Here is a 23891-nt window from a genome sequence, read left to right on the forward strand (position 1 = left end):
CATCTCATCTTAATTTGATTAACTGTACAAAGATCCTATTTGCAAATAAGATGGCATTCACAGGTACTTGAAGATATCTCTTGGGGCTAGGGGGGAGCACAGTTCAACCCACGACCCCTGAGATCATTAGTATGGTGTTGCAGGTGACTTCCTGGCAAACTGACCTTGGGAAGGAAATGAATGTGCTTTCAGGGAGTACACAGCAGGGCCAATACCTGTGAGGGAGAGGGTGAGGGGAGTGGGTAGGGGAGGGGGTGGAAGGGACAGAGCAGCAGTGTGCAGAAGGAGAAGCCAGACTCTCATGCAGTCTGGAGCAAAGCTCTGCCTATGCTGTTGTGAGCCCTAGAGCCCAGCTGGCCCTGGTCCAAGTTGGACCTTTATTACAATTCAGGAATCAGGCCCTGAGAAGGCAGCATAACCCTGAACACGATAGATGTTAAGGGCAGTTCCTGGGAAGGTCTCACAGCTGAGAGTAGGAAGCTGGGGGAGTCATCTACCGCCTGCTGAGAGGGACTGGGCTGGAGCCAGGCTCTTCATCTCCAGCACAGCGGGGCAGTTTCCTCACTTCCTGCTCCAGTAAGGTGGCTGATGGGCAGGCTCCGCGTTCCACACGCTCTGATCTAAACTTGGCCTCTCCTTTCTCTTCAGTTTCAGTGTTCAAGACTCGTTCCTGTTCTTTAGTCCTTGTAGGTTGAAGTCTCCCTTTGCTCTGTGTATTTTCTCTGGAGAACTTTGTGGCAACAGAGCCTGGCTGACTTGTCACCTGTGTGCCTGATTCAGAGATGGTATCGCCCTTCCGTGGGAGAGACCCTTCTCCTCTCATCATGAGTTGGGCCAAAGTCGTTGAGGGGGTGGTGGGAAATGGGTTTTGACAACTAGAGTACCAATTCAGACCTTCTGATGGACACCGAGACGGTTCAGGGCAGAACCACCTTTGATGTCCTCTTATCGCCTTACTGTGCCCACTCTGCCCTAGCACGCAGTTCTAATTCCTGAGTTCTTTTTGTTTTGAGATCATTTTTTGTGTTTTTATGATGCATTTGGTGACGTTTTGGGGTAGGTCATACAGATTCATGGTCTGGAATTCAAAGTCTTTGCGGGAGCTCACCGTGAGAAATAGCTGCCTCTTATATATGCGCCTCTGTTCCCAGGTCCTGTGTCCCCAGAGGTGACCCCAGGTTCTAGTTTCTCATGCATCCTTCTGGAGGTGCCCCATATACACACATGCCCATGTGCATGTCTGTAAACGTGTGAGTGTGGACAGATGTGTCTTTACACCGTACATGCTGTTCAGTACCCCATTTTTTTTAAACTTAGCAATACGTCTTCTCTAGAACTACTACAGAATTGCCTCATCCTTTTTAAACGCTACATAATATTCAGTATATGGAGATAATATACTGACTTAACCATTCCATGTTAATGGGTATTTAGATTTTAAACATTTTGGGAATTGTTATTTCCACATTATGCTGCAATACATATATCTATGCCCATTTGTTATTTCATAAATGTTTTCAGTTTATCTGAGGGGTATTTTCTGTATATCTTAGTATTAGGCTAAATCACATGTCTGTTTTAACTGTTGATACATAGTGCCAAATTGTCTTCCATTGAGGATGTCTCAATTTATACTCACAACAACTTGGTTTAGGGGTGTCTGCTTTTTTGTGCATTTTTGCGAGCACAGGATATTTTTATACTTTTTGATCTTTTGCAATGTGGTAGATTAAACATGGTATCTTGTTTATTGTTTCTCTTATTTACAAGGGAATTGAGTATATTTTCCACATGTCCTTGGCAATTTACATTTCATTTCTGTTCACTTTTCATGTTTAGTCCTCATTTTTTCTCTTGGGTGTTTGGTCTTTTTCTTAGTTATTTGTCAGGCCTCTTTGTATATTAAGGAAATTAGTTCTCTTTGAGTGATATGGTTTGCAGGCTGCTTCATCTTTCCCTGTTCCTCATTTATTCTTTGTCTTTGTGTCTTGGTGGTTCTTGGTATCTGCAGCGGTTACTTCCTTGGATTATACTAACTAGAAAGGACCACTGATGGGTTGGGTGTCCATGAACCTCTAAAGATTGTATATGTAATCATATTTATGGGGAGAGGATTTATGAGGAGTTACTTGCTTCCAAAATGTTAAGAGCTACTGCTTCATTGTCAGCTGTACTGACTGCAGAGAGGTTTGTGGGTTACTGGGACAACGGTTTGGGTCTCCTTGATTTGTTAGCATCAGTGTCATTGGGCTAAAGTTGTAGATCATATTCAGGTTAGGTGGGTTGGTGGCACAAGCAGGACCCTAAACTAAGCATGTCTGATTATTGCCCCAGCCCTGCCATGATTGGCTTTCAGGGGAGAGACATGATTAAGAGTGGACATTGGCATATTTGACCCTAGCTGGGATAAGCCAAAGAGGCACCTATGTCTCATCACCTCTTCATAAAACAGGCAATACAGTTTATGGTGGATTGTTGCTTTGGTTGTCTGGAGATGTGATGGTCTTTGGAGATGGCGCCTTTGGCGGGTAATTAGATCTGCTTCCTGTCTGTAATTAGTGTCCCTCCACTGTGTGTGGACAAAACAAGAAACCATTTCTATGAGCCAGGAAACAAACTCACCAGACACCAAATCTTCCAAAGCCTTGATCTTGGACTTCACAGCATCCAGAACTGTGAGAAAGAAATTTCTGCTATTGCCAAGCCACTCACTCTATGGTATTTTGTTATAACATCCCAAAGGGACAAAGACAAAGAAAAAGGGGGAATGTAGAGGGAAGTGACTTTTTAAGGAGCAAGAACCACCATGGAATTTGGACACTGAATGCACTAAGTCAGCTGTGTGCACACGTGTTAAAATATGCCTTGGCACTCTGAATTCTTCCTACCAAGAGTCCTCCGAGGAGCAGCAGTGGTGGGGAAATCACTGGGTCCGCTGGTCGGAATCAGCATCAGCGTGGCCTCACTCTGACAGCTGTCCCTGAAATGCCCGTGTCCTCTGTCACCCCTGCTCTCCTCAGAGCGTTTCTCACTGCTGTTTGGGCTGCAGTAAATAACTGCCTCAGACAGGGTGTCTGCAACAGCAGAGGCTGTGGGTTCCCTGGGGGTTAGAAGTCCAAGGTCAAGGTTGTGGGCGGAGGGCCGGTCCTCTGAAAGCCTTGAAGGAGGGTGGTTCCAACCTCTTCCCATTCTCAATGGCGACTTCTGCTTGTGTCTTTTCACATTTTCTTCCCTGGAGGCCTGTCTGACTCTGTCATAACAAGTGTCCCCTTGTATGAGGACACTAGTCCTACTACATAAGGGCCCACCATAATGACCTCACTTCAACTTGGTAACTTCTGTAAAGACTCTGTTTCCAAATAAAGTCATTCTGAGGTATGGAGGGCTAGGATTCCTATTTATGAATTGAGGGGGCACAATTTGACTCTTACTTTCACTTGACCCTGTGTATATTTTATGGTTTGGATATGAGTTGTCCCCTCAAAAGCTCCTGTGTGAATGCAGGAATATCCAGAGGAAAAATGGTTGGATTGTGAGAGTTGTGACCTAATCAGTTCATCCTAGTTTGAATGGACTGACTGGGTGGTGATTGTAGGCAGGTGGGGAGTGGCTGGAGGAGGGGGCGTGGCTGGAGGAGGGGGCGTGGCTGGAGGAGGTGGGGCGTGGCTGGAGGAGGTGGGGCGTGGCTGGAGAAGGTAGGGACATTGGGGCGTGCCCTGGAAGGGTGCATCTTCCTTGTGGCCCCTTCCCCCTCGTTCTCTGTGCTTCCCTGCTGCCTTGAGGGGAGCAGCTTTCCTCTGCTGGGTCCTTTCCCCCATGATGTGCTACCTCCCTTTGGGCCCAGAGCCATGGACTGGCCGCCTGTGGACTGAGACCCCTGAAACCGTGAGCCCCAAATAAACTTTTTCTCCTCTAAGTTGTTCTTGTCAGATATTTTTGGTCACAGTGACACAAAAGCTGACTAACACAGTATGTATTTCTGTGTCGATGTGCTTTTCGTTCATCCCCCCACTAGACTGTAAACCTGGTGAAAGTGGACCACGGCTCTATCCCTGGTACCTAGAGTAGTACCTGGCACAGAGAAGGCGTTGGGTAAATAGTTTTGGGATGGATCTAAGAAAACCTTCCATCTTCCAGGACATGCGTACAGCCTCCTGGATGGCAATATGTAAGTTGGCAGGCTATGGATCTGCAGGCGCTTTCTGTTTCTCTTGCTCCTTGCTGCTTCTGGGAACAAGTGCCTGAGGTTGAATGGGTTGCTTGGCTGGCACTCTGTAGAAAATGTTGTCCTGGAAATAACCATGCTTTCTGCACAGATTTGTTAAGGTAGGCACCTGAGGATCTGAGTGACAGGTGATCAACAAGAAGCAGACAAATATTTTGCAGTGTCACAGGACTGCTAATGGACCCTCAGCTCTTTCCTGAGAAATGTACCAACACTGCAACAGATGGGAGAAGCTGCTATTTGCAAACATACATTTCTTTGGATGTTTCCCATGGAGATATATGTAGGTTTGGCGTCTGTCTCTTTGACTATATTTTTTTTTATAAGTTTATTAGTCTCCAAAGTCAAGTTCCTGCCAAAACATTTTATAATCCTGCTTGCTTCTCTTGCCCATTTTCTGAGCCATTGGATTCATTTTGATCCCCCTGCCTGCGGTACCTCTGCTCTAATCCCCTGCTCGAGTTGTAATTGTCTTACATCCTCCCTCATGGCTTTGGGTAAGTTGTCAGGCCATCTTCCTGACCCTGTTTGGACATTTTTGTTCCATGAGGCCTTTCTCTTGGTCATCTGCTCTTTGCCAGAGCTCTGTGTGCAGCAAGAATGGGTGTCCACCAAGCTCAGAGTGTCCCCACAGAGTCTGCTGTCCCAGTGAGGGATGATAGGAGAAAGTCCAGATTCATCTTCCTGGAGCAGGATCACCAAACACTGAACCAAGGAAAACCTTCCATGAACAAATGAGCTGAGGCTCTTTTCTTTGACCATGAGGCGGTAACAGCACTGATAACACGAATAATGATTAACCTTTATAGGTTGCATATCATCTGCTGGGCCTCGTCCTGGATGTTTGGCTGCAAAAGACAATATATGCCTCACACAGCCTTTTGTGGTAGGTCCTGTTGTCCTTATTTTGCAGAATAGATTGACCAGTGTCCTGATTTGCCCAGGACTATTTCAAGTTTAATTCAGAAAGCCCCACATTTTAGGAAAACCAACAGATAATGGCAAAACCAGATTGAGTATTTGGAGTCTTAACAAAGAGTTTCCAAATGAAAGAATTAGTCAGCAGCTAATTAGGTCACTAATCAGTGATGAATGAAAGCTCAAAGCCCTGGACATAACTGCTGGGATGGGTGTTGTAGGCAGTAACCTCCACATGGTCTGGGGACTGAGAGAGACTTTCCTGCACCTGCAGTTCTGGTCTGCTGTTTATTTACTTTTGTGTGTTTACTATGAGATGAAGAGCCTGAGCCAATATGTATTTCTCTCTCTGGGTACACACCCACAAAGGTATCTGTGTGTAGCATATGTATGCACAAATGCATATGCACTTGTATGTATACTATTAAATATAAGTTACAGAATACCATGCAAAGTTTATCATGCCATAAATTTGTTGCAGGAGACTTTCTCAATGAAGGAAGCAGGGGAGACTGAGTTGCTCAAGTTAGCGTTCAGTCTAAATTTAGTTTTTCTTTTTCATTGGAGGGAGAAAAACCTAGGATAGGAGAGAGGTTTTTGAATCCAGTGGTAAGTGTGTGTCTTAAGTGCAAGTGTGTATCTTAAGTAGCACAATGTACAGGCCCTTCGAGTCTGTTTGTTCAACCCTCCTCTACAAGAATGGACACAGAATATTCATTAAAAGCAAAATAGAATACCTGGTGTGTCTCCTAGTTTAATATACAGACCATCTGGAACTAGACCAGATTTTTCAAGCCTTTGCATAGTTCTCATTTGAGCTGAGAGGGGACATCAGAGGCAAATGGAATGAGGAAGTGCCTGGGGTGAGAGTAAAACTTTAGGAAAGTTGGCTGTAGAGTCTGGGATCTGAATATTTTAGTGTTTTATCTGAGCCCTGCTTCAGTGAAGCCAAATGGATGAAGATAAGTGTTATCACTTATGTAATCGGGGTATTCATTGGAATTCCTGCTGCTCTGATATAGAAATCTAGCTTTCCAAGTGCATTCTTTGTTCCAGATTAAAAATTTAATTAGAGAAACTAGTCTATGACTCAGTTCTCCGTTGAACATTTACATTTAATAATGCGAATAAAGAAAGCTTGTTTTGAAAACACTTCTGCAGGTTTGTAATGTGTCATTCCCATAGGATGACATTTTATTCTATTAAAAACTAACATTTGTGAGCAGTAGTTGCAGTTTCAAGGCCAATTTGATGTAATAAAACTTGAATTTCCCTCTGGAGGGCAAGTGCTATGTGACTATTGTGCTCCTATCTAATTCATTACTCTGAGATGCTTTTTCTTAGATCAGGAATGGAGTGTTGAAGTATTGTTTTTTTTTTTTTTAATCTTTCTTTCTCGCTTTTTTTTTTTTTTTTAATCATAGAGGGCCATTAAAGCAGCTGATAAAGTACCTAAGAGTGTTTGGAATAAAAAAAATTTGTTTTTAAATTCTAATAATCAGATGAAGAATGTCTTCCAGATTTTGAAGGGATTTATTATTCAACAGCATATGTACTTAAACACAGATAAATTGTCCAATATATCAGTGTTGTTCCTATGATCAACTGTGATTTTTTTTCCCTTTGCTGTGGTGCAGGTAGAACCCAAAGCCTTGTGTATGCCCCACCTGCTGTTCTTCCACTGAGCCCTCCACCTAAATGTTTTAAAATAATGTTTAAAAAAGTATTTTTGACCAATTATTTAGCAATATAAGATTCCTTTAATCATTCAGTCACAGGTGCATTTTAGAATAGTTGAGGTTTTTAAACACATTCAAATGAATCCTGGGCTGATATTTGTTCCATGAGGCCTAATATTTGGTAATTGTAATGTGCTTTTTAAAAATACCCCCTACACCTACTCTTGGCTTGCCGTGCGCTTTACCCATCCTGCTTCACTATTGACTCCCCCTCTGTGTTAGATGACTTACAAAAAATGTTAATTTTCTTTCCGGTGAATTAAATAGGACCCCTCCCCCTAAACCCCTGTTCCTTGTGGAAAATAAACAGGAACACAAATAAGAAAATAAAAATCATCCATAATCACACATTCCTTTGTAGACCACTTGATTTTTCTTTTTCCCCCTTTGAATTCATATGCTCCAAAATTGGAATACACTGTTCACATTGTGTTGCAAGTATTCTTTATTTCACTGATAATAGAACATTTCCCCGTGTTCCTTTATAGTCTTTAAAAATTTGATTTTGATAGCATTCCATTCTTTGAAGTTACTGTTAAACCAGTAGAGTAGGGACTTTTTGCCTGTGTTCTCTAATCTGTTGCATAATGGTGACATGTACTAAAATATAGGCTTTAGGGATGACAGTTTTGGTTCCCATCTTTTTGCTCCTTAGCATTTGGGTAATCTTGGGCACAGCATTCAAAACTCTTTTTTTTTTTGTATTGGGGATTGAACTCAGAGGCACTTTAGCACCTCCAACTCTTTATTTATTTAATTTCTATTTTGAGTCAGGGTCTCTCTAAGTTGCTCAGGCTGGCCTTGAGCTTGTGATCCTCTTGCTTCAGCCTCAGTGGCTAAGATTACAGAGATGCCCCACCAGGTTTGACTTCAAATACTCTTAACTTTAGTTTCTGTATCTGTACAGTGGTGTTAATCATGGATATTCAGTGGGTATTTGGTTAAAAAACAAAGCACACACACAGAGTTGGCTTGAAAACATTCATTATTGTTTTAGTGAACAAATGGCAGTGGGTTATTCTCTTAATCTCACAGCTATGTTTAAAATTTAAAGGTGTAAATTAGGCTCTTTCACATAGCAAGAAACAGATCTGCAATTTATCAGGGGTGATGGAGTTTCACTTTCGGGATAAAGGGGAGGAAGCTGATGGGGCCCTTCTGTTTTAATCACCCCCCTGAGGCCTGGAAGGCTTCTGGGGACCCCCAGAGGGGTCAGATGTCTGCATTCCTCAGATTCCACTTCCCTCCTATCTGCCTCTGCCTTGGAGCTGCCTTGGCAGCTTCTTTGGCTCCTAGAAATTATTCCTCCAACCAGCCTGCCCTCTGCCTCTTGGCTTCTCACTGTCACTGACATTTCTGGGGTTGACGAGATAGTGCTGGGAGGCTATGATAACTGAACACTTAGTGGCCTCACCTCCTCCTTATCTTCTTAGCACTGCATGCCCTTGGATGGCAGAGTCATTTTCACAGTGGAAGAAAGAATACACCTATAGGCGATGCTCCACGAGTTCCCAAATTGGTATGGTTTGGACAACTTCCTTCCCCATGTTCTTGTTTTGGTAGCTGCCTCTTTGCTCCACAGTCACATTCCTCCACATTTATGATTTTGGGGGTACCTAGCTGCATCTGTTATCTAACCTATGATTCGCGTGATCTAAGTTCGAGTGATCTAAGATCTCTTTAGAGGTTGGGACTGGGTTGAGAGAATTTTGTCTTGCATTACGATGGCCAGATTTTCTGTGTTTCAATTCCTACCATGTCCCCAAGCCTCCCATCCCGCAAGGCTACTTTATTCCTGTACCTTTTCAGCTACATTTGGCCACCAATTGTTGTATGATGTGGATAGCGATTGTTTCCTGTTGCCCGTGGGACAGGAATGCTTCTTGAATTAGAACTAATTCTGGAGTTTAAAGTATTAAATGTCAAACTGAAAGAAAGCATGTCTGAGACTTCTTTGTTGCAGAGGGAAGGGCATCCCAGGCCTAGGGGAAGGGAAAGGAAGACAGGAAAGGGAAAAAGAGAGAAACACTGATGACTCCATCCTTTTCCGTGTCATTCCCTCTACCCTCCTGGGAAACTCTTTCGGTTTCTGTAAAGGTCATCTTAAAGTTTATTTCTTAATCTAAAGCCATTTGCTAAATGGACTGTGAGGTCAGGCTTCTCCTTACTGGGAAATTTCCCAGTTATAACTAGTTTTAAAACAAACTAAAACAGGACTGGGGATGTAGCTCAGTGGTCCAGCACGCGCTTTGCATGAGTGAGGGCCCGGATTCCGTCCCCAGCGCTGCAGAAAGAAACAACAAAAACCAAAAAAGTACCAAAACATATTACCTTTCCCTGACTATCAAGATGACAATTTATTTTTCATTCAAACGTGATTGCCTTCTTCTTGGGGAGCTGCTGATAACCTGTATAGGACTTTTGTACAGATCAGTAAAGCTATACCTAGGCAAACCAATTAGAAAGGGCATCACCCTGGGAAGACCAATTAGAAAAAGGCATCCCTTCTGAATAGGCTGATTAAAAGAAGGTATATCCTCAAGTGGACCAATTAGAAGTCTCCTCTTCTGGATGGACCAGTTGGAGAAATGCTTCCTCTTTGAGTGGATCCAGTTGTATGGTGCATGGTTTAGCAAGCAGCCCCATTTCAGGAGAAAAATCTGCCCTTTCCTCCAGGCACAGAAGCTGGCAAGCCAAGAGGGGTCTGGGTTTCTGTGCCCAGTAGTGTTTTCCAATGGGTGCTGGCATCTAAAGCACCAAAGACTCTATAAATAGGTCCAAAAATCAGATGTGCTCTCATTGGAACCTGCCTTGTAGAATGGGAGCTGGGCATGAATCACAGACAGAACTCATGCTGTCACAGTGCAAAAGGAAATGTTTCCTACTAGAGTGACAGATTAAATACTCCAGGACTTCAGGATATCTTAAGTAAAAATCTGCAAAACTGGTCCTGGTCTGTCTTTGGCAGTCTACTTTGCTGCTTGCTTTAGAAGAGAAGGAGAAAAGCAAGACGAAGAATCTGGGTGAGAAATAAATTCACTTTGTCTGTGTCAGTCGCTACCAGCGAGAGACAAGACATCTTGCGGCATATATAACAATCAGGGTCTTGGGGAAATGCCCTGCACTGGACCCTCAAGACCTATCACCTTCTGTCTCCGGAGCCATCACTCAACCTGATGCAGGGCCCAGGGCTCAGACTTCCTGTGTGTTAAGAGCCGAAGCAGCTGTTCAGTCTGGCCTGAGAGACCCCTGGCTACAAGTTCAGGGAGAAAAATCTCAAAATGCCGATTGCTCATGGGCCCCCCTCTGTGCTGTTTCTTTCTTGGATGAGCAAATAGTGTGACAATTTAATAAGGGACCTGTGACAATTACATGCAAATGGAGAGAATGGAAAGTCAGAGCCTTTGAACAGGGATTTTTTTTTTTTTTTTTCTCTCTGGGAAAGGAATGTGGCAGTTTTGGGTTTCTCTGTGTGTAATCCGAGAGGCACATCCATCTCTCTGTGACACAGGAAAAATTTCAGCATTAGGAAAGGAACTTATGATTTATAACAAACAGCTGGGTGGGCCATGCCTCACTGGTGCCTAGGCAAAAGTAACCTTTTAAAAATAGCTGCTCAGCATGGCTTCCGCTTCTAGAAAGATTCCTAGACTGGTACTTAGTTTATTGCAGTGACCCTAGAGACGCTGTCATTCTGAGCATATGCACATGGAGGCCCAGGTTGAGCCAGGGTCATCCTAGACCTAACAAGTCTTGCATATGTCAAGGTGTTTGCCTTGCTGAATTGTGTCCCCCTAAAATGCAAAAGTTGAAGATCTACCTCCCAGGACCTTGGAATGTGATTTTTTTGTAGATACAGTCTTTAAAGAGGTAATTAAGATGAAGTGAGGTCATATGTATGGGCCTTAATCTGATATGACTGTTGTTCCTGTAAGAAGAGGAAATTTGGCCACACATGGGGGCAGTGGGGGTGGAGCGTTCCTATGAAGACACATGGAGAAGGTGGCCATCTACAAGCCCAGGAGAGGCCTCAGGAGAAACCAATGCTGTCCATGTCTTGATCGTGGGCTTCTGATCTCCAGAAGTATGAGGAAATACATTTCTGTTGCATAAGCCACCCTGTCTTTGGTGCTTTGTGATGGCAAGCACCAAACAAGCCAATGCCACGTTTATAGATCCAAATTCTCGGGGTGTACTGAATGCTCAGGCGAAGGCTTCCAGAATGAGGCTGGGAAACTGCAGTTAATTATTAAGACCTCTGGTGAGACCTTTTCCTTCTTCAGTGACTTTTTCCCTGTGGGAAAGAACCTGGGGTCTGCCTCTCACGCCCTTGCTCGTTCATTTCTGCTTTGTACTGAACCACATTATGTCTAGACCCAGGACACCTGTACCGGAAGCAACCTCCTTGGAGTCAGGAATGGATCTTGCTGGCAGACTGCTGGTTTGCTGTGTGGTGTGGTGCCCTGTGCTGTCTGATTAAGTGGAAGGGGGATGGGGGGCACAAAATTCCTCCTTGAAAATATTTAGTTCCAGAAGTAGTTTCTTGATTTCTCTGGCATATTTCTACAACCATCAGAAAAAGAAAAAGGAAAAAGAAGTGTTTTAAGTTTATTGGAATTTCTTAAGGGACACAGTTTAGATATACGAAATTATTAGAATGGCCCATAAAGGCATTGATGTTAATTGTTTATGGGATATTTACATGTGATTAGTTTGCATATAATTTGCATGCATCTAAAAGGCTATGCTATGTGGCTCCTGAAGTGTTCACACTAAATAAAGTTGTCATTACCAGTAGCATGGTGTCATGGGTGATCATTCTCTGGGGTTCCTGTAACCAGCTACCACTGACTGTGTGGCTTAAACAACAGGAATTGATTGTCTCCCAGTTTGGAGTCCAGAAGTCTAAGATCAGGGGTTTGCATGGTTGGTTTCTCCTGAAGATTGGGAGGAAGGGTCTCTCAAGGCCTCTCTCGCGGCCTCTCTCCCAGCTCTGGTGGCCTCAGGTGTTCCTTGGCTTGGCATGGCATTCTGCCTGAGTCTTCACGTTGCCTTCTGACTGCGTATATCTGCCTTTTATAACAGTTACATTGGATTAAGGCCTGTTCTGATGACCTCATCTTAACTAGATCATTTGAAAAGACCCTATTTCCAAATAAGGGCATATTCACAGATAGTGGAGATTAGGACCCCTGTGTCTGTTTTTGGATGAGGGACACAATTCAACCCATAGCATTATGCTGTGTTTTTTCTTACTATCTCCAAGAAGGATTGTCGGCCCCTCAAATCAAAGAGCAAGAGACAGACAAGGTCCAGGGGCAGTGGAAGGGATGGGGTCTCAGGGCCCAGAGATACACAGTTGTTCCTCGGTATCTGCAGAGGGTTAGTTCCAAGATCCCCTTAGATACCAAAGTCTGCACATGTTCAAGTCCCTTAAATACAGAAAAATAGTGTTGCATTTGTATACAACCTGTGCTCATCCTTTTACATACTTCAAATCATCTCTAGATAGCTTTTAATACAGTTTAAATGCTTTGTAAATAGTTGTATTGTTTAAGGAATAATAACAAGGAAAAAGGTCTGTCTATATTCAGTACAGATGTGATATTTTCCATCCATGATTGGTTGAATTGTGGACGTACAACTGTGGATACGGCCTGACTGTCCTGTCCGGGCATTGGTATTCCTTGGACTTGGAGAAAGAGCTGTGCCTGGACCCCCAGGTAGCTGAGTTGCCCTCTGTTCCCTGTGTTCCAGAAGTAAGGCGAGGATGACTGATGTCAGACTGCCTCTGCCTGAAGTGAAGTATTTGGAAAGTTTGAGAAAAGACAGGTTTTGTAAAAACTAAGAGATCTGATATTTAAGTGGAGCCTTCACCATCCGTGAAGCTTCCCATTGACCTGCCTAAATAGTTTGTGAGGAGCCTCATAAAGGAGACAGTTTATGGGCTGGGGCTGGGGCTGGGGCTCAGGGATAGAGTGCCTGCCTTGCACGTGTGAGGCACTAGGTTCCATCCTCAGCACCACATAAAAATAAATGAATAAATATTTGTGTCCATCTACAACTAAAAAATTTTAAAAATAAAAAGAACACCATTGGAGAGCCTCTTGTCTTTTGTGGTTGAGTGTTATGAGCATTTCTAATGTATGTTATTGTGGAATCAGTTTTAATGATTCCAAGTGGCTCCTGTTATCACCCCCTTGCATGGTTCCCAACAAATATTTAAGTATAAGAGGAAAAAAGCTCATTCTGTCCTTGGCTCCATGGAGGAAAGGATTTTAAAAGTCAAGGCTGGCAACAATTCCCTGCTGGACCGACCTCACTACATTCTGTATTAATTTCCTGGGGCCACCGTGAGAAAGTCCAACAGATGAGGGGTATGGTTGGGGTTAAGGCCATGGAGATGGTGGAGACGTTTGCTCACCGTTTTGAAGGCCAGAAGTAGGAAATCAAGCTGCGCTCCCTCTGAACCTAGAGGGAGGCTTTTTGCCTGGTTTCTGGGGGTGGCCTGTGTATGTAGCCTTTGGCTACCTTCGGTGTTAGCTACTGTGGGTGGATTGCATATGTTCCTTGGAACTCACGTGCTGGAAAATTAGTCCCCAGTGTACAGAACTGAGAGGTGGGACTCCAGGTGTTCAGTCATGGGGCTCCACCCATGAATGGATGATGCTGTTCACATGGGACTCGGGTGGTTAGCAGTGGGGTGAGGCCCTTTGTTTGTCTTCTGCACGCATCTGCTGGCCCTTCTGATTTTCTGCCATGTTATGACATAGTACAAGGCCCTCACCAGAAGCCAGGCAGAAGCCAGCTCCTTGCTCTTGGATTTCTCTGGGAACCACGAGCTAAAAAAATTTCTTCCCTTTCTAAATTACGCAGTGTATTACAGCAACAGAAAGCCGATCGAGACCCTCGTCACTCTATCTCTGCCTCCGTCTGCACGTGGCCTTTCCTCTGTCTGCGTCTCCTCCAGCCACATCAGATTAGGGGTCTACCTAAATGACCTCTCTTAACTGATTATATCTGCAACCCTATTTCCAAGTGAGGTCACATTTGGAGGTCCTGGGGGTTAAGACTTGGTCATATATGTTGGGGGGAACCCAGTTCATCCCACAGTATGCTCTAAATCCAATCCGTTGTCCTTACCCCTGAGCATTCCATCTCCCCATTTCCCTCTTGGCCATTTTCTGCTTCTCCAGGCCTCTGTCTCACTTCCTCCATCCTCCCCAGGCCTCTGGGAGTTCCACCTCTGGCTCTCTTTGGATTTCTCTCCTGTTGCTCAATGACTCTGCCATGGTCTGGTCTACCCTCCTTCACCCTCTCCCCTAGTTGGCAGAATCCATCCTGTCTAGAACAAACCTTTGTCATGCCACAGTCCCGCCAAGAAAACCATGACCAGTTCCCTGATAATCGACAGAGCAAAGTCTGGATGAGTCCTGTGTCCGGGGCTCCCGAGGCAGTGCCTGTGCCACTTCAGAGTTTCTCCCCCAGCGCCGTTGGCTTGGGGCCGGCGAAGTGGGTTCTCCGTTCTCTGTGGGGACCCGTGGCTGCCTCTGCTCTCTGCTGTGCCTTTCCAGCCCCATCTGCTGAAATGCTGTGTGCACCATGGAGCCTGCCCCCGTCCGCCCAGCCTGGAGCACTTTGTCCGTCTCCTTGCTCTGCCTCCTGCATCCCCCCTCACATTCCTCATGGCATCTGGGCATTAATGAGTATTGTAGGATTGCTTAGGGTAGAACCAGTCTCAGTGATTAAAACAAACAAGCAAAACAACCACAATGATCCAGAGCACAACGGTGCTGTGCCTGTCATGATTTCTCACCGACAGTGGCTACTTAGACAATCTCGGGGTAGGAAGATCTATGTGGAAGCTCTGGCTGCACTTTTGAGGTTTCATCATGGTCCAAAGGTTTCCTCTTTGAGTTTGCCTCTCATAATAAGGCCCTCCTGAGCCCTGCGTGCACAGGGCAAAGTCAGTCCAGGGGTTATTGTGGTTTATTTTTTAACTTCCTGATGGCCTGGATGCAGAGGGGTTGGAAAGAATTTCCCAGACAGGTTTCAGGACAGACCAGCTGCCATAATCCTCAAGTGCTGCATTAGATTCCAGGCACTGCCATTAACAATGTACCAAGACGTGGGTGGCTTAGAACAACAGAAATGTACAGTCACACAGTTCTGGAGCCTAAAAGTCCCAGATGGAGGTGGTGACAGGGCCACGTGCCTTTGAAGGTGCAGGGAAGCATCCTTCCCAGGCCTCTCTCCCGGCTTCCCATGGTTCCTCGACATGGCAGCAGAACTTCAGGCTTCCCAGAGTTCTCCCTGTGCATCAGCATCTAAATTTCCTCTTTTTGTAAGGATACCAGTCATTCTGGATTAGGCTCTGCCCTAATGACCTCATCTTCACTAATTGTCTGCAGTAGCCCTGTTTGCAAATAGAGTCACATTCTGAGGCCCTGGGGGCTGCACTTTAACAGGAGCTCTTTCAGGAGACACTATTGAACCCATAGCAAGTACTGGCCAGGGCTCTCCTGAGGGTCTGGGAGTGTCTGCTGGGTGATTTGTGCAGGGCACTGAAGTTCCTCAGGTCAGAGGGATACTCCCTTGGAGGTGAGGGGAAGAGGGTGACCATCTCCATCCACCCATCCTCTGCTCCTTGGGAAGACAACTTGGGGATTATATATCTGGTTGCTGGTACATAGCCGGCAGTTCTGGATGTGGAGGCCCCAGGCTGGTGACCAAGAGTGACAGGCCTGGACAGAGGGTGTAGGCAGTGGTCGGCCTGCTCTTCCAGCAGCCAAGAATAGTAGGCCCTCTTGGAAGGAGACTTCAGGATCTCAGACTTAAGAACTGAGCATCAGACACATCTGTCTTAGCTAAGTTTGTCAGTTCTCCTTTTCTGTGGGCCCTGACCCACCCATGCTGTCTCTTCCTCTGTAAACCAAGTTCTGATAACAAGTGACTAAAACAGATAGCAGAGGTTATCTCCTAGGATGCAGTGTATATAGGTTTGGGAATTATGCTTTTGAAGATAGTGCTGTTTTTCCCTGCTTACACTGAATTATCCAATGTAACTACCTACAGTGACCTAGGGCCCCTGGGATGTCCAGCTCAGGCCTGACCCAGATCCGATCACACTGCTAGATGTCAAGAATCAGCTTGGCCATGCGTTGAGAGTCAAATCCAGGCCCAGTCATGTCCCAGCTGGGCGACCCTAGGGCAAGTTTCTTGCTCTGTGTAAACCAAAGAGGGAAAGTACTAGAATCTTCATTAGGTGGCACAGAGTTGACATGAGACATATAAAATGGGTCTTGCTTGTCAAATGCTTACTAAGTGGGACCAGTCTCAATTTGAGCTTTACAGGGTATGATGAGTGTGGCCCCAATGTGCTTCTTTTTGTTTTCATGCTATGTGGTTGACAAAGAAGTGTCCAAATCAATGTTATGCCCATTGACAGCTCCACCAGATAAGTTAGACCAGTTTGAATGCAGTCATCCCTCGGTATTCATGAAGCATGGGTTCTAGGATCTCCCCAGCCTCAGTGGATACCAAAGTCTGTGGATGCTCATGTCTTTGAAGTCAAATGGCATAGGATTTGCATATAATCTACACACACCTTCCCTTATAGTTTAGATCATCTCTAGATTACTCATAATACCTAATACAATGTCAATGCTCTATAAGTAATTGTTGTGCTATATTATTGGGAGATAAAGACAAAGAAAACAAAGTTTCTACCTGTTCAGTGCAGAGCAGCTGTAGTCTTAACTACAGAGGATGTGAATGAGACTCTAGGCCAGGGATGGGATTCAATGGTGGGAGACTATAGCAGGGAGTGGCTGCATGTCATTCTCATGGGTTTATTGTAGTGCTCGGTGTGTAGAGAATTCAAATTTTGCTTTTTGGAACTTTCTAGAATTCTCCCCACCTCCACCAACAAACATAGTATTTTCTATCTCAAATTGGTTTACTATTTGGAGGTGGAATCCAGGGATATGAAGGACTATTTACAAAGTTTAAGTTATATTGCTTGAGTGGTTCATTGATCTGTACCATGGATGGTGCTTAATTATATTGTTTATGCGATGATGAAAATAAAAATGTGTTCAGTATCATGAGATCCATACTACTGATCCATTTTTTAAAAAAATCATACAAATCAAAGTATCTAATTTTTCTTTCTTACTTTCTTTTTTTGATGGAGAGGGAGAGGTTAAATTTGCAACCAGTACATCTTATTTCCCATGAAAGCAACATTAAAATCTTTCCAACCTTATTTTGACATAACAAAGCTCCACTAATTGTGATGAAAGAAATGGATAACTGATGCTTGACCCAAATTCGCAGAGTGGGACCAATAGGATAGGAGATCACAGACTGAGAAGAAAAACTCTAATCACAGCTATTCCTCCACTTAGAATTTTTTAAAAATCTCAGAATTTAGAATGTGTTTTCATAGTTGGTGATCACATTCTTTTAAATGGGAAACATCCCTTTGAAGTCTGTGATAGTCTGCTTTCTTGAAATGATTCTTTCATCGGACTTGACTATATACATATTCATGTTGTTGTCTGCTTTTATTTCATATCATTTTACTAGTTTTTTTAACCATAGGAATAGTTTTAAAAAGTTTTCTAGGCACTGAAAATACTATTGAGTTGAAATTAATTCTTGCCCACTCAGGTTAATTTATTCTTGGAAAAAAATTACCTTTATAGGGAGGTGGTTGATTAAATGTTGAATTAGAATTCTAACATTTTAAATAGAGTTCTGAACATTAATTTCTTGGATAGAATTAAATGTATTTCAATCTTGGAGTAGCCATGGTGCCTTGTGTGACGCTATGTGAGTCCCCAGACCTCCATTAGAGAAAGCTTGCCCCTCCCATTATTGGGGAAAAAAAAAACCCCAAAACCAACCAAACAAACAAACAACACTAAAAGCATCTAACACTAACAGCATCACTAAAAGCACTAGTCCTTCCTAAAATGGTCACGTTTTCAGAGGGATTGTTCCATTCTGCATATTCAATGAGATGAGATTCAGAGGTGTTTGGAGAATGTAAGTGCACTGTTTCAAGTTAATCTTCCTAAAACATTCTCAGATTGTGTCTAATAGGATGAACAATATTGGTTTAACATGGTTGGTTTCCCTCTTTTTGTTTTCTGCTAGCTGATTTAGGTGATGTTACTCTTAAGTCATCTACCATTTAAGAAAACTAAACAAGTCAGTTAAAAAAAATTGCTAATCTGGTTGCTTATTTGGGTGAAGACTATGCATTTCTCATTCAATGGTTTCCTTACTGAACTTACAGAAAGGGTTTTAAAGGCCTCTTTATGGGATTTGTTACTAGTTTTTTTTTTTTAACTGCTTTAATGGTTAAAATTGTTTCTTCCTATTATCAGCTTTGTCTGTCCAGTATTCAAATCATGGCCATACACCAATGAATTGCCTTTTAATGTTCCAATGTGAAATCCAAGATGCTTTTCTTTTTCTTTTTTTAATTTTCTCAATTGTTTTTTATTTTCAGTACCATAGATTTTTTTGCTCATCTTTATTCTTTCTTCTGCTTGCTTTAGATTTATTTCACTCTTTCTAAATTCTTGAGTAATAGTTTAGATTTTTTATTTGAGATTTTCTTCTTTTTTTTTTTTAAATTTTTATTGTTGGTTGTTCAAAACATTACATAGTTCTTGGTATATCATATTTCACACTCTGATTCAAGTGGGTTATGAACTCCCATTTTTACCCCGTATACAGATTGCAGAATCACATCAGTTACACATCCATTGATTTACATATTGCCATAGTAGTGTCTGTTGTATTCTGCTGCCTTTCCTATCCTCTACTATCCCCCCTCCCCTCCCCTCCCCTCCCCTCTTCTCTCTCTACCCCCTCTACTGTAATTCATTTCTCCCCCTTGTATTTTTTTTCCCTTTCTCCTCACTTCCTCTTGTATGTAATTTTGTATAACCCTGAGGGTCTCCTTCCATTTCCATGCAATTTCCAAGATGCTTTTCGACATGGATTTGCTTTAGGAAATCTTCTTTTGGAGTCTACTCTTTTGGCCCCTTTCAGTGTCTTTATGTTTTTACTAAATTTTGTATGGTAAAGAGTAAAAAGGGCATTTATTTGATGTTTCCTAAACTTTGAGCATCACTAAAAGCAGATGATTAAAGGAAAACTCATGTGATGAAGGCAAATCAAGAGATGGTGGCTTCCTTTTTCAAAGATGAGCTGGAAGCATACTTGTGCAGAGTTGAGATACAAAAGATACATTTATTTGTGGAAAAGTTAATAACTTAAAATAGTAAGTTTGTTGAAATTCACGAGCTGGGAAAACGTGGGACAGAAAAGCCCCGGGTGTTGTGTTTGCTTGGAGATTCCTTGACAACTCTTTGGAGCTGAGTTTGCTTAAGTCACATGACTTTCTGTAGGCGCTTCGGCTTCTGTCCTGTAGATCTGTTGCTTCCTTTCTTATCACTAAAGTCATTGACAAGTTTAACTGGAGGTTATGGGCTGAGTTGTGTCCACCCCCCCACAAATTCATACCTTGAAGTCCTAACCCTGAGTACCACAAGATGTGACTGTGTTTGGAGATATGCTCTTGAAAGAATTAAGTAAATTTAAATGAAGTTGTGAGATTGGGCCCTGATCCCATGATGGGTGTCTTCATAAGAGGAAATCTGGGACAGACACACACAGAAGTCCATGTGACAGCGTGGCGAGAAGATGCTACAAGCCAAGGAGAGAGGCCTCAGAAGAAACCAACTCCGTTGGCGTCTTGTTCTCAGACACTCTGCCTTCAGAGTTGTGGAACCGTGGATTTCTGTGCGTTTAGCCACCCAGTGTGTGCACCTTTGTCATGGCGGCCCTAGCCAACGAATACATGGGAGATACTAATGAAAGTGACCGAAAGAGCAACCTGGGTTAAAAGAAGAGAAAGGAATCAGGCATTCTCCCCGGCAGCCCCCGCCCTGTGCACACACAAGTGCAAGCACATGCCCACCTCCCACTGAGTGCCTTTGTTATCTGCTTGTGCATTCCATGCTCTTCCTGAGAGCCATTATCTGCTGTGGGTGGAAGCAGAGCTTCTGAATTCCCATCAAGCGGAAAGGAGGCCCGGAGGATTCATGGAGTCCTTGCAGGAACACAAATTTTGCTTTATTCAGACTGACACAATAAAGGCACATGAATAAATCAGTGCTGAGTGGAAAAAAGGCCTAGTTTTCCCTTTTTGATGAACACAGCATGGAGGCTGGCCCTGACACTGAGCGTGGGATTTAGGCGGAGGGGAGGGAATTCTCCTGTTCCTGTGACATAGTGGAGCACCTGCAGAGGTGTGCTGAGGACCTCCTCTGAATGGCAGCCAGTGGCTCAGGACGGGGGGGTCAGGCGCCATGGGAAGGACTCCTGTGCTCAGTGTAGTGCACAACTGTTATTCCAGCTTTCCTTTTCTGGAGCCACCACGTCTGTCCCTCCTTGGGGTTTTGTCCGTCCAGCCTCGCAGCACCACCTCCCTTCCTTTCCTCCTTCCCTTTCCTCCTCCTCTCTCTTTCTTTCCCTCCTTCCCTCTTAGCACCATCTGCTGATACCCACGGTATCATGATCCCACTGTGCTGTCAGAAGGTCCCCGTGTGCTAAGCGCCTTGTGTGACTCACCTTGGCTGCCATTTTTAATCCCCAGGTTGCTGAAGAACAATCTGAGGTTTGATTGAGATGGTAGGGATTTCTCAGCACTGGAACTCTGACGGCAGGTGTGCTCTAAAAGGCATGATTTAATTTCACGTGGCTTTGCCTGATGAGAAAATGGAGCACATCTTCATTTCTTTACTGGACTTTTTAGTTGAGTGCGAGGTATTAGGCAGGTAGTGTGCTGGGTCCCAGCACTTAGCGGGTAAGTGATCTGGATAAAGCCATGTGGCTAGAGCTTAGCTCTCTACTTACATTCACTTCTTGCCACAGGTGGCTGTTGAAAACTTGGAGTGTGCCTAAATGTAAAAGATGTGGGCTTGGGGATGCAGCTCAGTTGTAGGACACTTGCCTAATGTGTGCACAGTCCTGGGTTTGATCCCTAGCACTGGGGAAAAAAAAATTTGCTGCAGGTATATAAATGCACATCAAACTTCAAAGACCTAGTACGAAAAAGAGCTTTTAAAATCACATGCTGAGATGATCATGTTTTGGATAAATTAGGTTACAGAAAATATGTTAATTGATTTCATCAGTTTCTCTTTACCTTTTTTATGTGGCTACTAGAAAATGTAAAATTATATATGTGGCAGGCATATTTTGATCAGACAGCACTGGACATGTGGCTGAGCTATGATTTTAATATATATATATATATATATATATATATATATATATATATATATATATATGTTTTTTGGTACTGGGGATTGAACTCACTCAACCACTGAGCCACATTTCCAGCCCTATTTTATATTTTGTTTAGAGAGAGGATCTCACTGAGTTGCTTAGTGCCTCGCTTTTACTGAGGCTGGCTTTGAACTTGCCATCTTCCTGTCTCAGCCTCCAGAGCTGCTAATATTATAGGCGTGCACCATGGTGCCCAGCCATGATTTCAATCTTTTTTTTTAATACTTTATTTTTTAGTTGTAGTTGCACACAATACCTTTATTTTATTTATTTTTATGTGGTGCTGAGGATCGAATCCAGGGTCCTGCATGTGCTAGGCGAGCGCTCTACCGCTGAGCCACATCCCCAGCCTCATGATTTCAATCTTAATTCAAATGTTGTACCTGGAACTCCAGGGGCTTCTCATGTATCATTCTGATGGAGGAACATCGGGTTGCTCAGAGGTGATAGTGATTCCTCCTGATCAGTAATTGACTCCATAGTTCTGGGCTGGAGGTGAATCAGAACATCATGGCGGAGGGTGTGAAGGAGGAAAACAGCTCAGGACATGGCAGGCAGGAAGCAGAGAGCACTCCTCTAAACAAGCAAAAAATATATACCCCAAAGGCGCACCTCCAAGGACCTACCTCCTCCAGCCACTCCCTACATGCCCACAGTTACCACCCAGTTAATCCAAATAGGTGGATTAATCCACAGATTAAAAATTCTTATAATCCAGTCATTTCACCTCTGAACATTCTTGTGTGTCCCACAGTTGGCTTTTGGGGGACACCTCATATCTAAACCATAACAGGGTACATTGAAATTTGGTGTGGTGTTATAACAAGGTGAGCCTAGTTAACACTAGTGAAATTGCTGAAGATGGTAACTTTTAAGTTATGCATTTTTTTTAAACTGCAGTAAAAAAGTAAAAAAAAAAAATGATGAACAGAAATGTAAGGAGTGTCTTCTGGGACTCATATAAAAGCATTTAAAGAATGATAAGGGTTTGACCAATAGCAACAGGACTAAAGTAAAAATGGATAGAATATAAGGTAATCAGAATAAAATCTGTTTCCAGAACAAGAAAAGTGGAGGGGGAGGGGAGAGGGCCTGGGGCCAGATCATGAAGGACATTTATGTCTCATCAAGGAATCTGGCCTTCAGATTTGCTAGCACCAGTTGGTGCTATAACTATCCTTAGGAAGAAACCCAGGGGCCTTGACTTGAGAGGGAAGGGAAAGGGCAGAGGGCTACCTGGAGAGACAGGCTATGAGGAGGGGAGGGGACGAGGTACCAGGTGGGGATGGCAAGGCCTGAACTGCAGGTGGTAGGGAGGGCTGGGGTGTGGGCTGCCTGCTTGGGGTGTCCCCCACACAGTGGGGTCGCCTCTCTGAGTTCACTGTGGCTGGTGGGGGGGGCAGTCATGCAAAACCAACCCCTTATCTTTTGGATTCCTTGCCTCTGTGTGCTTTTAGATTATGTAAGTAGGTGCTTCCTGTCCCTTGTCACTGACTGACTTTGGAGAATTAGAAATGGGGCCCAGTTGGGAAAAAGTGGCACAGAAAGAGCTGCTGGAGGAGCAAATGGGAATTTAAAGAGATTCATTCTGATTTTTAGCTAATACATTCATCAGTTGGCTTCAGAGACCAAGCGTGGTGGAGACTTCCTAACATGAATTACACAGGGTCTCTGGAAACTTGAAATCTGTTGTCTTCTGGGCCTTTTGCACTATTCCAAAAGCCAAAGAAAAAGGAGGTTTGCATTGCTGTTTTAATTAGTACCTCATCTTCCATTGAGATTACTGAGTTTTGGTGAACTCTGACCCAGAAGCAATTTGGGTTTTACTTGGCCTCACTTTTTCCTTCTGGATCGTGAATTCGTGTTGTTGACGACAAAGGAAGAAGCATGTTGTATCCCAGTCATCCTGGGCTTTCTGGTAAGAGTTCCAGCGACCTGCAGACCGCCCTGGGATGTCAACCCGCCTCCTACCTGCTCCCTTTCACATTCTCTCCTCTCCTGCAGGAACGGAATCCTCGTTTCCCACCAGCAGGATGTGTTTCCAGGGTGATTTGTTTAGTGACTTGGAGCTGGAGCAGGGCAGGCCCAGAGTGTCCCTGGGAAAGTGGTTTCACAACTCCACAGGGTAGGCGTGGGAAGGTTTCCCAGCCCTGCCCCGGGAGCCGGCTTTACCCAGCCCCAGGTAATGTCAGTGTGGACAAGATGGGTCCTACTCAGCTCTGAGATTTCAACTGGGGAAGAAAGCTTTTTTCCCTTCTTTTCCCAAAATGGGGAAAGGGTACTTTCTCCCTTCCTCATTTACAGAAGGAGAGATTTGAGCTCTCAGCAGGAAGGAGGCCCATGGGGAACCAGGGGTCAGAAACAGATGAGCTTGACGATATAAATAGCAGCAATTAATGGGCCCCTATAACAGACAGCCCTGTGTGTTTGCTGTCTACCATCGTTTCTCTGAGAATCGGAGCAACACCGAAATTAATTATGAAGCCAGCAAAGGATATTTTCTGCTTCCTGTTAAATAAGTATCATCCACACAGGGGCACGTTCCACCCCGATGGTTTTGCACACATCTTCTTTGGAAGAAGGCGTGAAACCAATTTATTTTCAAAACGTCCCACCGGGTCATGCTAATTAGCACA

The 23891-nt window shown here is 44.0% G+C and overlaps 1 protein-coding gene across 2 annotated transcripts in view; it reads left to right on the forward strand.

Moving 5' to 3' along the window:
- Hunk (hormonally up-regulated Neu-associated kinase) overlaps window positions 1-23891 on the forward strand; it is a 100698-nt gene that overhangs the window by 7271 nt on the left and 69536 nt on the right. Inside the window, exon 1 of one of the 2 annotated variants that reach the window (XM_046439103.2) lies at window positions 22736-23173. The exons of the other annotated variant lie outside the window; for it this stretch is intronic. The gene's annotated coding sequence lies outside the window, so the exon portion shown is untranslated. Of the gene's footprint in view, window positions 1-22735; window positions 23174-23891 lie in introns of those variants that run through there. 2 annotated transcript variants of the gene reach the window in all.

Source organism: Marmota monax, unplaced genomic scaffold (genome assembly GCF_021218885.2).
Source record: "Marmota monax isolate L192 unplaced genomic scaffold, Marmota_monax_Labrador192_F-V1.1 WCK01_AAM20220418_F8-fsc00125, whole genome shotgun sequence".
NCBI classification, from domain to species: Eukaryota; Metazoa; Chordata; class Mammalia; order Rodentia; family Sciuridae; genus Marmota; species Marmota monax.